Source organism: Typopeltis vanoorti, chromosome 12 (assembly GCF_054136105.1).
Source record: "Typopeltis vanoorti isolate ZY-2024b chromosome 12, IOZ_Tvanoo_1.0, whole genome shotgun sequence".
In the NCBI taxonomy this organism is placed as follows: Eukaryota; Metazoa; Arthropoda; class Arachnida; order Uropygi; family Thelyphonidae; genus Typopeltis; species Typopeltis vanoorti.
The window spans coordinates 128,777,724-128,789,948 of record NC_143560.1 but is presented as its reverse complement, the minus strand read 5'-3'; positions in this window follow the sequence as shown (position 1 = coordinate 128,789,948).

Below are 12,225 nucleotides of genomic sequence, written 5' to 3'. Positions count from 1 at the left end.
ATTTATTTGATTAATTCAACTTTGAGGTGCTAGTAATTCGTAAAGTTAACACTTCTATGCTAGTCTGTGTCTCCCGCGAGCTGCGGATCAGAAGGGAACTCGCTTGACCGTTTACAAATGCTTACAAATTGTTTACAATTTGCTAAACATGGCATGTCAGTTTCAATTCGGTAGCATTTTACTTATAAAAATAGTATTTTTGAACCATCTTAACTGTACAGAAAATCCTAAATGTAACGTTATCATATTTCAAGTCATAAAAAAAAAAACGTATTTGCTTTTGAAAATTTATATTACATAAAAGCGCTTGTTTCTATTCCTAAAGAAGTATATTTGAATGAATAAATTTATCTCATCAATTGGTTATTAGGGCATTGTAATTTAGTGTTACAACAAAACTACTTAGTTTGGCTTGAGACTGCGCAGTATGGTGACTATGAGGGAAGGATGTTTTCCGCTATACAGAGTGTCATATATTCAAGTTGTCTCTAATTACACTAAATACTGTAGTTCCCCCCCCTCTTATCCGCGGGTTCGCTATTCGCGGTCAACCCCGGTCCAAAACTATTAAATGGAAAATTTCAGAAATAAACAATTTATAATTACATCGGCAAAGTGGATATTAGATCCAACATTATTTCAAAGCCGAACGTTTGTAGAAACTATGAAAGTTTCGTAAATTAACCTGATGAGAGCTTACGAGAATACAATCCTTGGCATCCGCAAGTTGGCTTAGCTACTTAAGTCAAGTAGAGCAAGCTAAGGCAACTCGTGGATGCCAAGAATTGTATTCTCGTAAGCTCTTATCAGGTCAACTTACGAACTTTCATAGTTTCCACAAACATTCGGCTTTGAAATAATGTTGGATCTAATATCCACTTTGCCTATGAAATTTTACATCGCCGAAATGAAGCCGTATGGCTCTTTCTTTTAGTAATAGACGTGAGCGCGCAATTATTACGCAATTAGTGTTGTTCGTTTGTTCAGCTTTCGAGGAAATTATTAGATACGCATTGTGATGCGGCCTTCGAATATTTTTTTTTTTTAATGCGGCTCGGATTACCTAAGGTTGGATAGCCCTGCTCTATATGTTGCATTTAATGCTATAATAAAACTTGCCGCTGTGTAGTATGGTGTCTTTTAGGGATGTTTTTGTTAACAATGTCATTTTTATTAGAGTATTAAGCTATATAGATGCGTTTTTCTTATCGGTTAGTTTAAATATACCAACCAAATATAGAATTTCCCTTAATTAGTTATTTCTAATATGTCCTGAAACAACAGATCCCCCCCCCCCTTCGTTTCTGCACGTGCATTATTTGCATCGATGGAAGCGCTTACTTGCTGAAGTATCCAAGTGTTTTGTGATGTATATTAATGACAAAACAAAACATATTCCTTGATTGTGACTGATCGTTGAGAGAGCAATGAGTAATGTCAGTAGAGTACATATTGTGTCAAACAGTAAAAAGTCAAAAGGTAAGAATATTTCCTGCAACCTGATAATATTCGATAAAAAGGAAGTATTGAAAACCATCAAAAATTCACTTTTTTATTATTTTAAACGTGCCGAAGCAGGAGATGCAGGTAAATAGGGCTCTGAAAAATAATAACATAAAATAAAACCGCAGTTGGTGGACAATGATATAACCATCTTAAAAGCTCTCATAAAATTAATTTATTAAAATAACTTATTAAAACATGGGAAGGAAAGGAAAAAAAAATGATAATACAGATAATAATACCTTCAACTGAAATTATCGATATTAAGACAACTGATTCTCGATCAAAAATTACATCACATTTGAACACACAGAGACAATAAATAAATAAACAAATAAAAATAAAAACGAGGACTATTTATGCTGTAGTAGCACGCATGATAACAAGGGGTTCTCCTTAAGTATTGTCATGGAATATTCAGACAAAATTAACTAATCAACGAAATATCGCAGCGCAAACTTCGGTGAAACATTTAGTTCAATGAGTAGACATCTGCTAAGAACCCCCCATATATCTATGAACATTACCAATCCATGCAAGTGATAATAAATTTTGGAATCTTGGTTTATGTAGTATTCGTGTTTCTATGGCCGCTGATCAATCTTCAAAATAAAATGCATTGGTAGCGCGCATAAAGGAACTACGACTCTTATTTTGACGTTCTGCATTACTTTATGATCCCAAGAAATCGAATGAAGATTACCTAATTTTTAGAGAAACGAACAAATTATACAATAACAAAAATAAGTCGACCAACAAGTATCGGATGTGAGACCTTTTTTTTTTTTTTTTAATTGGAGGATTAATTTGCTAAAATTAGGTCAAATTTACAGGACCACAGCCTCGCTAAGTTATGTTTTCTCCATGTTCATTTTAATAAGAATGTTGAGTTAATTATGTTTACCTTATCTTTTAAGTTGTATTTATGTTCGGCAATAAAAATTTTATTTATTTATAATGTCTTACTCTTTTCTTTCTAGAATATTTTTTTTGTTGTTTTCAGATTTCAATGAAATTTTGGTTTATTTTTTTAAATAACTTTTTTTAATGTAAGAAATTACAGGTAAATCGGTATTTAATGAAAATGTTTATAGAATTTTTATAAAAACTATAGAAAATGTTTATAAAAATTGAAAAGTCGGTAAATTGGCAATTCCTAGTGGACACGCCGAGGATTCCGCATCATCAACAGATGCTCGTCCATCCTTAAAACTTGTACACGCCTTTTTATAGTTTAATCCCCCCACCCACCCACCCACCCACACACACGGACGAGCGTAAAACTGTAGCAAGTTAGTGCAATGAGTGGAGTAAGGATTAGATAACCCAGAAATCCTCCTCCTCGCACCAAAGGGAACTTTTGGAGGCGATAAAATTCATCTTCCACCAGATGTGCTTCAGGTAGATAGACGAATTCATTTCTTTCAATGCGACTCTCATTCACGAAAGGTTGTAATCCTATAATACATTAGCACTGGGGGCAGTGGTGTAGCTAGAGCTTTTGTCGCCCCTCTCAATACACACCAAAAATACTACAAAAAGTGAAAACGAAGTAGAGGGAAATAAATTAAAACACTATGTTGATTTTTGAAATAAAACTTTAATTTCAACATTCTAAAATGTTATTTTTCTTGCTTTTCTGTTAGCAAAAGCGTCGATGACATTTTCGAACTCTATTTCATAGTAATGTAAGTAATTCTTAATCAGTTTTATTTAGAAAAACTTCTCTCACAACTAGCAGCACTTACAGCAATTGTGAGGAAAATTCGCAGTAGTATTACAATATTTGGAACCGAGTTCTCGAGACTGTATTTTAGAATTAACTGCAAAAGTTCAAAAAAGATTCAAAGCGCGTCCCCCTCCGCCGTCCCTAGCTACGCCTCTGACTGGGGGAAAGATAAGAATTTTATATTTTATATTTTTATTTTATTTTTTCGCTTCAGACCTCCAATAAGCGGAACACCAAGCGATGAAATTCACGTACACAGCGAGGAATTGCAGCCTGTTCGCCGAAGAGCGGGTACGTCATGTGCTTGGTAACTGTTATTAAATGATTTTGTATTAATTCAAGTGTTTTCGTTGCATTATTGCTAATTTTACACCAAAATTAAAGTAACCAGTTCATCATAATTCTCGGGCACTCACGAAATGCGATGAAATGATAACAAAAACATCGAAGATGATCTTCAGATGTTTGTAATTAACAACGGAATACAACCAGACAGAAAATCGTCAAGACAAGTTCCTGATTGACTCGAGTCAACTGCGTATGTATGGTCTCAAGATAGAAAACCTCATATTTTCTTAGGAAAAAATCTCTCTCTCTCTCTCTCTCACACACACACACACACACACACAGAGAGAGAGAGAGAGGAGTTCAGAAAAAAAAATTCTTGGTTTCTTCCAAAAATGAACAGAGAGCAACATCTTTCGCCATCTGTAATGAATTTTTAAGCCCGCCTTGTAAAAGGCTACGTGGAGCAATAACAAAACATTGATTGATCTCAAAAACCAGCAATTTTTTAAAGACAAATCTTATAAGCTCGAGAAGCCATACAAGCTTTTTCAGAGTAAGCTTTGACAAACAATCTTGGCTTATCCAGGATATCAACTAGCAGCCTCTCAGGTACACAGGCAGCATTTTAACCAATGAGCTGCCAAAAGTAGTAAACACAGTCCAAAAACTTACGTAAACACAATCAATTCTAAAATGGCAAAGCTGATTCCGCAGATGACAAAACTGCCGTCGCTCCTCAAAACAAGCAATCTAAAATATAACTGAAGCATTACCGTTCCACTAGGCTGACTCTCTCAAAAAGACTATAGAACCAATAATCTACTTGGTCTTAATCCGGCAAGCAACGAACCTTATGACAGCATTGTAAGATGTTTACGGCAAAGAGACCGACTGCAAGGTTAATAGAAATATGACACATTTATGGCATGGGATACTTAACTTAAAGAAATACCGACTTAAAATTTATATTTTAAGTGTAAATTTTATTTTAGATTTAGATATTTAACGCGAAGTAATAGAACAAATTTCACGATCAAATGATTAAAATAATTTATTCCCGAACCTTTATTATTATTATTATTTTATGTGAATTTGTGGTATTTTGTGAATGTTTCATTCCACTTCATACTTCAAATAAGCGGGGATGCAGTTTCACACCGGGCGATGAAATTCATGTCCCAGTTGAAGACAATCACAAACACCCATGTTCACGGTGAGATTCGAATCCGCAGTCTGCTGGTTAGAGAGTAGGTACGTTGACCACTCGTCCAACCATGCCTGCCAAGTACATCTCATACCTAGAAGAAACTTCAACTAAATATTGAGAAAGTAGAACATTTGGGTGCATTTAGAAAACCACTGGTTGGTGCTGATATACCTTTAATTAGTGTTTCGTTGCTAGAATTTCAGAAAGGTATTTACTGAACAATTAAAGCGATAATGCTAATCAACCTACAGCAGCTGCGTCTAAACTGCACTTAACTTCCTAGTTTTAAGTACTTGATAAATATGAGTTTTCTTTTCTTTTTTTTTTAGAACGAAATGTGTTTAGATGCAATACATTAAACCAATTCAGGAACAGTGTTCGAAAACGGTTGAATGATATCCTGTATCGTGCATTTTACTTTCTACCCATTTCTCTTTCTTACAATCACTTCATTTTGGTCCGACTTTACCCATCTTCCTTCCTTCCATCCTGATTTACGCTTACAACACACTTCACCGTGCAGGTATTCGAAACCAAATCTGACGAAATCGGTTGGTTAGCCCTCATTTCCCGCTGTGTCCTAAGTCTATGTATTGTGTGTGTTCTTCGGCCGATTTACCTGTTTTGAGAGATGAAAAACGGGAGGGAAAAAAATCCTCTAACTCCGTATGAGACCGGCTAACTCACCATTTGATCCAAAAGACCTGGTAAATGTCCCTAACGTTATAGACGGGATTCGAACCCGGGTCTTTCCAACCAAAGTGCTTGTCTAAACCAGTAGAGCTGCAGAGGTTCTTACGGATCTAAGAAGAGTAAAAATGACATCACTCCGAAAGTGATAGAAATCAGTAGAATAAGGCTGCTTGTAAGACGCGCCTGCTGCAGAGAAGGAGGAGGAGAAGAACGATTCCTTAAAGACGTTTTTGCTGTTTCAAAATGTGATAAAACCCCTTCATTAAACTACATTTGAACGTAACATTTTGAAAGTTGTGTCCTGGAATACCTCCTTCTAATAAAGAGCTGCGGAGTGTTCAGAGTGTTCATTCATCGGAAACCGGAATGAACACTCTGAATCTGGACCCTACGAATCTTATAATAAGAGCAGTTACGTTTGGATCAGGAGTGAAGATTCTACTTTTCTGACAAACGTGGGATGCGATTTTTAAAAAACAAATGTATATTTATGTTTTAAAAATAAAACACGAAAATTAATTTACAAAAGAAGAAAGAAAGAAATTAAACCATTTTCATTCTTCGACGGAAGCAAGCAATAATGTATTTTTTTTTTTTTTAGAAAAAATACACGTTTACAGTTTTAAAAAATCCAATACATTATGTTTCAGGATTTACATTAATATCTTTCATCATACCTTTATTTCTATGGGCAATTTCCATAACGTATTTATACTGTGAAACAAACTGCTCATTTTCGTCTTGCCTTCAAAAACAGGCGAGTTATTAATATCGATGCTGAATATCAAGGCTGTATGAACCCACAGTATACGACTAAAAGTTTAGAGCTGGCATCAATGGTTTCCTTCATTAAGAACCATCAACAATGAACAAAAAATATTTCAGTTTTATTGCTCGAATGCCTCCGTTCCATTCCAGAAACGTTATTGATGGTTCGTTCGCCATTTTCATCCAAGTTAGAGGAAAGCAATCAAAATGCGAATGAAGAGAGTGACCTTTAATTACATTCCGTTGCTTCGTATGTTTGAATAAAACTGTTGCCACTGTCACGCAAAAAAGGTAGTTATAAATCTTTGAAAACTTTCCATGCTGTTTTTTAGTATCATTTAAGCTGTCATTGAAACAACGTTCGTTTTCACGTATAAAAATTGTCCTTTCAATTTAGACCTTCATATATATATATATATATATATATATATATATATATATATATATATATATATATATATATATATATATATATATATATATATATACTAATATAAATAGCCAAAAGCTTCACTTCGGCGATGCAAAATTATATAAATAAAGTGGATATTAAATCCAACATTATTTCAAAACCGAATACAGAAACTATAAATGTTTCGGCGAAGTTTGACCAGAGAGCTTAACGGGAATACACATACTACGAGTTGCCCCAGCCAAACGATAGGAAACACGATCACTAGTATGCGTCCGTATATTCGCTTCCTAGTGTTTGTTTGTTTGATAAGGTTTCACTAGCCTGACAGTTGTTTAAAACTCATTGGTTTTCGTCAGAGACACTGTTTCACTAAAGGTCTCTCTAAAAATTAGGCGTTCCCCCAAACCACTCAAAGCGAGTGACCGAAGGTTCGTCCAACTCAGCGTTGGTGAAAGGCTCATCTCACCACTGAGCAGAACCGCTCATATCCCAGGGAAAAGCACCCATTGATAAAGCCCCTCACGGGCGACGACGGAAAACACTCTCCCCTGAAACTCAAAATGCTCTCTCAAGGCAAACCCCCGAGATCTACTCCCCCCCCCCCCCTCACCGGGAGCCAGATTCGGAAGAAACCTAAGAGAGCAAAAACTCTCAGTGCTAAGCAACTCGAAGCGTGGGAGAGATGTATTTTCCGTAAGCGAACTCTCGGTCGGTGCGTAAGTTATTCACTAAAGTATTCACTAAAATAAAGAGCCAAAAGGCTTCACTTCGGCGATGCAAAATTATATAAATTAGTGGATATTAAATCTATTAATTTTAATTAAGAGGTTATTAAATATTAGTATGGCGGCGAGTGTATTGCCGTTAAGCTCAGTAGTAGGGGAGGCTGTAGTGACAAGATCAAGATCAAGATAAGATAAGGAATCGTGACGTGATTGGTTGATGACGTCATTGTGTGCATGGCTTCGTGGGTCTGAAATGTTTGGAATTTCCGTGTGGGCAACTGTGTCACTGGCTTCAGCTCTTGTGTTTTGGTTCGCGTATGGGGTTATGGGTGATGATAGAGATAAGGATTCGTGTTGTGATTGGTGGTGCAATTCTGACAAGACGAAGATCAAGATAAGATAAGGAATGGTGAGGTGGGTGTGTGTTGTTTTCAGATGTAGATAAGTGACGTCATTTTTTATTTGTAAATAAATGTCGTCATTTGTTATTTGTAAATAAGTGACGTTGTTTTGAATGGAAAGGATGATATTAGTGGATAAGAACTCGTGTCGTGATTGGTGGTTACTTCTGACAAGATCAAGATGAAGATAAGATAAGGAATCGTGACGCGAATGTTTGTTATGAGATGTAGATAAGTGACGTCATTTGTTAGTTGTAAATAAGTGACGTTATTGTTTTGAATGGAAAGGGAAATATATTAGTGTATAAGTAATCGTGTTGTCATTGGTGGACACTTCTGACAAGATCTAGATCAAGATAAGATAAGATTCGTGACGTTATGTCTTTGTGCGGTATTTTGGTTTGGCTATGGAATTGTGGGCTATGTTTTGAGATAAGATATCTTTGAATTTTCCCAGGGTGGCACACATCTGTCATTGTCGTCTATGGGAATTCTTAGAGTATGTCGTGATGGCGGGTGTGATTAGATTTTTCTGAATAATTAATTATATACTAGTGTCACTCAAACATACGGGTTTTTCTATATAAAATAAAATAAAATTCTTTTATTTTATATAGACGTTTGTACTAATTTTCCAATACATTTGGGGTATTTGTTTCCTGTTAAAGGGTGGGAATTCTTAGAGTAAGTCGTGATGGCGGCAGCCTTTCGAGCTTTTCTGAATAATTAATTATATGCTGATGTCACTCAACACACATACTTTTTTTTTTTCATACCTCATCTGTATTTTCTTCTATATACATATTCTAATCAAGTTCATATTTTATTCATAATTCATCCGGATATTTTGATTTGTCTAAAAGTAAGATAAGGAATCGTGACGCGAATGTTTGTTATGAGATGTAGATAAGTGACGTCATTTGTTAGTTGTAAATAAGTGACGTTATTGTTTTGAATGGAAAGGGAAATATATTAGTGTATAAGAAATCGTGACAAACATACAGTTTTTTTTTTTTCTTCTCTAGATGGTTGTACTAATTTTCCAATACATTTTGGGTATTTCTTTCCTATTAAAGTGTGGGAATTCTTAGAGAAAGTCGTGATGGCTCTCGTGTTTCGATCTTTTCTGAATAATTAATTATATACTTAAAGTACCTGTCCTTAAACACACACACACACACACACACACATACACATTAGACAGAAAAAATCGCTAATGTGTCCATGTTGATACTCTAATATATAACCTATGATTATTCTTATGGAAAAAAAAAAAAAAACTATTCAGTATTTGAATTACGCTTACCAAACAACATGCGATCAGTTATGTTTAAGTTAAAAAAGTACTTACAGCTTTCCAGATGACTCTTCGAAATTCGATTATTCCAAAATAGTTCAATTTTATATCCACAACACAACACAAACACAAAAACCACAAAGAATGAAATTTCTGTAAATACTGTAACCTGAACTAGTTACTTCGTCCTTTAGATTACGGAGCGTAGATGGTGAGGTTTCGTCATTGCAATATCCCCCAGCGAGCGCTTTTCTTCAAAGGGGATGACATGAGTCACTTCCGTAAATTGGGAATTTATTTTCCAACACTGAATATTTCTCATTAAGTCTTTTACAGTAGGTTTTCTGAATATTCCAATTGTTGGTTAACATGTATTCACAGAACACAAACACAAATCTGAAAAGAACATTTCACTTTTTCATTATAGCTTACTGTGGCTAACATATATTCACACCACAAAACACACAAAACATAGGAGTTGATAGATATTTCTGTAAATAACCAGAAAAGCTAGTGGACTACTTAATTTACTTTAGTATCCGTTTGGTTCTCTGTATTAATCTTTCCCACGGGTGTCCATCCTCGGTAGGAAGCTCTATGCGCTGTTTTGTTTAGGGTAAGTGTTATTTCCGGTTTCGAATTCCGATTGCTGTTAGAGTATGGAATTCAGACAAGTGAAATTTTTATTTATTTATTTTTTTTTCAAATTGATTGGTTATTTTCTGTATTTTACTTTTACAGGTCATATTCTAACAGAATAACTGAGCAGAATTAACAAATATATAAAGTATATGAGAATTTATTTTCCAACACTGTATATTTCTCATTAAGCCTTATCCGGTCGCCTTTTGTTGTACGTAGGTGAGAAAGCGTGTGTTTTGTTTCGAACTTTTGGTTTCCGCTGGGAAATTACCAATATAACTATTAATTTACCTTCGATTCCTTGTGCTCTTAACCTATTTCTGTAAGTAGAATTTATTTATGAATTATTTTCCCACACTGTTAGTTTTCATTCATTAATCTTGTTTGTAGATAACGAACAAATAAGACTTTTAATTCAATGAATCAAAAAAAAAAAAAATTCTCTGGTTACTTTGTGGCATGAAATTTCACAAAGGAAAAAAAAAAAAAAAAAAAAAATGTTATCTTCCTTCTTAAATTTGTATAACACATCTACGACACCCAATTTGTTCATTTAATTTACACATTTTATTGAACAAAATATTATTTACAAATTGTATTTACTGAATCTAACAATACAGAAAATAAATAAATTGAAAAATACATCAAAGGTTCTTCCATGGTTGTGGAATTGCCATCGTATAGTTTTGACAATGTGATTCTCATCTGAAAGTTAATTTTCATTTGGTGTTTGTTTGTTGGGAATTTATTACTGTAGTAGTAAAATTAAGGGTTGCATATTTATATTTTATAAAAAAATAAAAAAACGCGTTTTTTTATTTTTTTTCAAAAAAAGTTTTCATAAAAAACGCGTTTTTTTCCTAAAAAGTTATCATAAAAAACCAGTTTTTTAAATTTTTTTTTCCCTAAAAAAGTTATCAGTATCAATTGGAGGTGACATCACTAAAAGATATCCGCAAACGATGAGCTCACTCATCTCCACTAGGCTGAGCAGACATCTTCTGGAGGAGAGGGGATGGTGAGAGACTAGGGTGATGGGGTTAGGTTGGGGGAGCATTGCAGGGAAGCCATCTGTCACCCTCCGTGATATCACAGTATGAGAGACATATGTTCCCCAGAAATATCCAAACACATAACGACATTGTTGTCATGTTTTGTTTGGCTATGGAATTGTGGGTGATGTTTTTGAGATAAGATATCTTGGAATTTTCCCAGGGTGACACACATCCGTCATTGTCGTCATGGTTTATCCAACACCATGTAGAAACATGTCCGTGAATCATCTGCGCAAAAGTTTCATTTTGGAAGGAACGGTCAGGGTTAAGGGTCAGGTAAACAGTACTATAAGGAAAAATAAACGAGTCAAGTGTCTTTGCAGTTACGACAATTCGTTCATCCTGTGAAGTTATCGTATTGTGTTGTGGTGATTGGTATCCAGGATAGTAAAGTAAAGTAAAATAATGGGTGAGCCACAAAAGTCATTGAAATTTTCTTTCTTCAGGAAAATAGCACGAGACAAAACTCTTCACCTAGCTCTAAAAGGATGGAAACCGATTATTATTTTAGAAGACACGTACATTGTGATGTATTTATCCCGGACCACTTGGGAAAAATTACGCAGGAAGTGGTCTGATATCCTCGGCTACTTGCAAAGAAGAGTTGACTACGAAATGGACCTCGGTGATTGTTATATTCTGAAATGCCAAGATGGGGAACTAATACTTGATGATACAGGAGCTGATGGAAGTAAGGTTTTTTCTATTAGTTGTGAAGAAGCTGAGAGATTTTCAACAAAAATGTACGACATTGATAATCATTTACTATTTTTGGAAACTGAATTACCATCTGTCCGATTAATGGGAAAAATCATCGCTCAACATTTAAATTCATCAATGGTAAAATTAGACTTTCAAGATTTTATCCAATTCGATAAAGATTCTTTATTTTGGGACATTTACGAACATTTTACAAAAACTGTTTGTGTATATTTGCTGACAAAAGAATACACAGAATGTTTAGCGAGGCATGGTGTCATTTCCAGACTGACACAATATCAAACGTATGGAAGTGTGGTTACCATGGTATCTGATTTAAAAATTCTTTTGCGTGACCAGCTATTTTGATGTAATGTAACCAAGAAACAGTGAGTAACAAAAATTTTATTCATTGAACTCTTTGGAAAATGTTAAGAGCCTAAACTAAATATTGTGAAATATTTTTAGGTAATTACATGTTTCGAATTTTTCTCAGTGAATATACTTGTAAATAGTATTTCAGCAAAATAAAATGTGCATTTGTAAACTTAAATGAACAAAGATGTGTGTTTTTGTTGTTGTGTTTTTCCACTGTGAATTTTTACTCAGTTATTCTGATTAGATCTTGATATTTAAATCCACAACTTTATATCTTAATGCAATTCTGTTTAATTATTTAAAAAAAAATCACAACTGTGAAATTAATGCCAGGACAGGAAAAAAAAGTGTTGAAAACGAAAATCCATGTATTGATTATTTTAGAAATTGTCTAATGCTATCTATTGACATTATTTGAGTTATCT